Genomic DNA, 4,575 nt, shown 5'->3' with positions numbered 1-4,575 from the left:
TGAGCATTTGGAAGCTGCTAAGAGAGTAGATTTTTTAAGTTCTTACCACAAGAAAAAACATCTTTTTGTAACTGTGTATGGTGATGGATCTTAACTAGATTTGCCACAGTGATCACATAGATACTGAATCATTATGTCTGAAACTAATATGATGTCATATGTTAATTATACCTCAATAAAAAAGGAGGCTCTTAAGTGTGTGTGTGTGTGTGTGTGTGTGTGTGTGTGTGTGTGTGTATAAAATGTGATCATACAATTTTATGTTCTAAAAAAGATGGCTATGGCTGTGTTATCTACTATGGAATGGAGGGAAACCTACTGGGTGCAGAAAGGCAAGTGAAGGAGGCTTAATTTTTTTTTTTATTTTAGAGAGAGAGAAAGAGAGAGCGAGAGGATGAGCAGAACAGAGGGGCAGAGAGAGAGAGAGAATCTCAAGGAGCTCGATGCTCAGCATGGAGCCTGACGCAGGGCTTGCTGTGGGGCTCGATCCCATGACCCAGGGATCACACAACCTGAACCGAAATCAAGAGTCAGACGCTCAACGGACTGAGCTACCCAGGCGCCCCTGAAGGAAGCTTTTATATGCGAGACATGATTGCAACCCGGACCAGGGTGGAATACGTGTGGGTGGCAAGAAGCACACCATTCCAGAAGCTAGGTAGGCAGCAACAGGTAGAACACGCTCCCCAGGGGAAGGCAAGAAGGGCCCCAAAACCACTGTCATGACTTGATGACTTGACACTGGATACCCAGAGGAGGATTGAGTTGGCTGCGGGAGAGCAAAGCGGTACCTTGGACACGTGTCATTTTGAGATTGTGCAGGTGTGGAGCATCTGCCGGCGGACGGGCGTGAGCTGAGAGGGGAGGCTGGAGAGGAAGACTCATGAATCGCCTGTGCGTTGATGGTAACTGAAAGCCATGGCCTCATAGAATGGCTTTTTATCTGATTCCAGATAAGAGAGATAAGAGAGAGCCTGGGGGAGAACCAAGGAAAGGGACTCTGGTTCTCTTGGGGAAGGGACCACTTCATCTTCAACCCATCAGCTAACTCTTTAGCTCTTTAGCTCACCCCTTACCTTTGGTTCTTGATGAAAAGGAAATACATCAAAATGCTAACCTTAGTTATCTTTGAAAATGTAGGGTTTTTTTTTTTTTTTTTTAAGCCTGTCATTGAGCAGACGTAAAAGGAAGTAGTAAAATCAGAAGCCCGCATGGTAGGAAAGATCAGGAAGCGGCTGGTAGCTTCATTATGTTTCAATGTTTTCAGCACAGTTCATGTGTTATCAAATCTCTTTCACTAGCTGCTTTCCTCACGTGGGAGGTTTTAAAGAATTGGCTGCTTGTAATGTTCCCTATTCTAAAATATTTATGTTTAAAAGCAGAAAAAGCATCGAGATGATTATGGTCTTTAGCAGCAGGATGGCGTTGCCACGAGTGATGTGAAATGATGTAAACCACTCCTGGGAGGGCTGCTGTGTTTTAAACCTCACTTCAGCTTTTCCTCACCTCCGTCTGGTGATGAACAGCAGGTAAGGAGGTGACAGGAAACCCCTCACCCCACTTACTGTAGCCTGTGGGGAGACAGTAAATGTGTGCCCTTGGGATCGCAACTGCTTTTCACGAGCCTGTGGGAAATGTGCATTACCCTCATGGCACAGATGTGGAAATCGAGGCCTTGGGAAGCGTGGGGATCCCAGGCAGGGCAGGATTTAGCTGCCAGGATTCGAGTTTGAACCCAAATCTTCTGACCTGCTGTCCCGTGCCCTTCCCTGCTAGCTCCTTTTGTCCCTTGTGTTTATTACTCATTCATCCCTGACCTTTTTGCTTAAAGAGGATTTGAGGGGTGCCTGGGTGGCTCAGTCGGTTAAGTGTCTGACTTCGTTTGGTTCAAGGTCACGATCTCACGGCTCGAGTTCAAGCCCCACGTCCGGCTCTGTGCTGACAGCTCAGAGCCTGGAGCCTGCCCCGGATTCTGTGTCTCTGTTTCTCTCTGCCCGCGGACACGCGAGCCTCCGTCTCTCGAAAAAATAAATAAACATTAAAAAAAAAAAAGAATAAAAAAAAAAGAGGACTTGAAAGGGCTCCGAGATAAATGGCTGCCTTAAATTTCATGAACTAGAACTTCTTATTTTCTACCCCCCCTCCAAATCAGGAAAAAGGAGAAGGGATTCCCGTGGGCAGTGACCTCGCCAGCATCACCCTGTCCTCTGTCTGTGCCTCGTCCATCTGCTTTCCTCTACCTCCCGGTGGCTTCCTGCTGCCGGCACCCCAGATTGAGAGGCACCCCACTGCCAGGCACCTCTGGAGCATCCTCCATCCAATCTCATTCGATCGGATTGCGGGGTGGGGGGAGTCTTTCCTGACACACCCGGAGCAGCACCTGATGTTACTCTCAGCCCCTTTCTGGTTTTTGTTACTTTTAAAGGGCATTAAAAACCCATGCATATGTACTTTGTTGCTGCAGAGAAGGTAGCTAGGAACCGGGCAACCCAGGATGTACGTCACCCACAGTCCGAGTGTATCTATCTCTCGTTCTTTCTTTGCCACACGTCCCTTCGATAAACGATCGGCATTTCCTTCTTAAAACACCTTAGAAGTAACTTCTTCCATTATGTTTTTTGTACGGTGAGTATTGGCCCCCTTGCTTTGCAGGTGGGGGGAAATAAGAGAGAGTTCATGCAAGGCGCTATGCGGCAGAACATCTGCCGAGAATAAAATACACAGCCCGTGGCTTTTCCTTTCATAATCTCAGACAGGAGAGAAGGCTTCGTGGGAGCTTGCGCAACATGTGTGACAATGGATCAATGGCCACAAAAGTCCCGCCAGCCTAAGCGGCAGCTCCTAAAGCGGTGGTTCACAAAAACACATTCCTTCTGTGGTCAACGGGGGAGCGACGAAAAAGAGTTCCACGTTCATCTCTTTGAGTTTAGGAAATTCTGGACTCACTGAAGTTAAATAGGTCTCCCTCCTACAGAATTTCCCGGAGTCTCTAGCATGAAGATATGCATGGAGAGCCTGCCTGAGGGGTTCCACAGAATTCTGGGTCTCTCTCCAGGGTACCTTCCCCCGACCCTACCCCAGTATCCTCTTGGCGTCTCCCGGATGTTCTGTGCAACACAGTTTACTTATTTATTATTTTTAATATGAAATTTATCGTCAGATTGGTTTCCATACAACACCCAGTGCTCATCCCAACGGGTGCCCTCCTCGATACCCATCACCAACCCTCCCCTCCTTCCGACCCCCCATCAACCCTCAGTTTGTTCCCAGTTTCTAAGAGTTTCGTATGGTTTGGCTCCCTCCCTCTCTAATTTTTTTTTTGTTTGTTTGTTCTTCCTTCCCTTCCCCCATGGTCTTGTGCAACACAGTTTCGAAGAATATTCATGGACACTCCTCTTCTCAAAATCAATGGTTTGTTATCATCACGAGTACGTAAAATGGGTATTTAAACAACGCTTCACCTTGGGGAGAGATGACTACGTTTTGAGGTAGCCTCGCACGACGAGCTTGACTTGATTCCATCAGGTAAGGCAGAATGCACCCGGGGAGGGGCGCATTCACCACCACTCCTGTCCCCAGGACCCCCTGCAACAATTCTTCCAGGGTGTGTGGATGGGAAGGAAGGAACTAAGGGGAGTGGGCCAAGTAAGTAGAAGCCACGCCTTCAGATGTGCTTGAGAACACCTGAGCAGGTGTTTCTTGGGTATTACCCATGCAGCTGGGGAACAAGGCCATCGGTCATTCGGTGAATAAGGCCATCGCTATTTGCGACATCAAATCAAGAAGTCTCCAACCAACAGAGCATCAGCCAAAGCGGTGGGCGTTTATGAGGCGGCGATCCAACTTCTGGGACCCGGAGGACAGCTGCCGTATTTTGGTGCGCATCCATCGAGACCAACTGGTCTATTGTTTTTTGTTTTTTGTTTTTTGTTTTTTTTTTTTTTTCAACGTTTATTTATTTTTGGGACAGAGAGAGACAGAGCATGAACGGGGGAGGGGCAGAGAGAGAGGGAGACACAGAATCGGAAACAGGCTCCAGGCTCTGAGCCATCAGCCCAGAGCCCGACGCGGGGCTCGAACTCACGGACCGCGAGATCGTGACCTGGTTGAAGTCGGACGCTCAACCGACTGCGCCACCCAGGCGCCCCTGGTCTATTGTTTTTTTAAAGGAAGCTCAAAGTCAGACCTCAGCGGGACCAGCCAACTGCTCTCCCCCGTTCCACATTGATCTCCAAATGCCTGGCTCACAAGCCTTCCATGGTGGAAACTGGAAACTCCTGTCATGCTTAGCATTGCATTTAAGAGTTTCTCAAGCTTGTGCACATGTGCCCTGAGCAGGGGGTGTGTGCAAGGTCACAGGACAAACATCTACCCATTTTATTTGTAGATTAAAAACATTATTTTTATATTTTATGATTATACTAACATGTGACCTAGAATGAAAAGCTCATGAGGTTTCCCCTTTTTTAAAAATATTTATTATTTTATTTTATTTTATTTTTTTGAGAGAGAGAGGGAGCCAGTGAGCAGGGGAGGGGAAGATTGAGAGGGAGAGAGAGAATCCCAAGCAGGCGC

The 4,575-nt window shown here is 47.7% G+C and overlaps 1 long non-coding RNA gene across 2 annotated transcripts; it reads left to right on the top strand.

The window, feature by feature from the left end:
• The first annotated feature begins 495 nt into the window (after positions 1–495).
• Positions 496–3,909, top strand: LOC121023179 (uncharacterized). Of its 2 annotated transcripts, XR_005787271.1 has the most exons (5): positions 496–658; positions 1,383–1,529; positions 2,753–3,056; positions 3,369–3,525; positions 3,719–3,909. It is a non-coding gene; the product is annotated as an uncharacterized LOC121023179 (long non-coding RNA). The 2 variants fall into 2 exon arrangements; XR_005787270.1 differs by lacking the exon at positions 2,753–3,056.
• The last annotated feature ends 666 nt before the right edge of the window (positions 3,910–4,575 follow it).

This window comes from Herpailurus yagouaroundi, unplaced genomic scaffold (assembly GCF_014898765.1).
Source record: "Herpailurus yagouaroundi ecotype Mexico unplaced genomic scaffold, PumYag 530, whole genome shotgun sequence".
Lineage (NCBI taxonomy): Eukaryota > Metazoa > Chordata > Mammalia > Carnivora > Felidae > Herpailurus > Herpailurus yagouaroundi.
The sequence above is the reverse complement of the archived record's forward strand: the minus strand, read 5'-3'. Positions and strand labels throughout refer to the sequence as shown.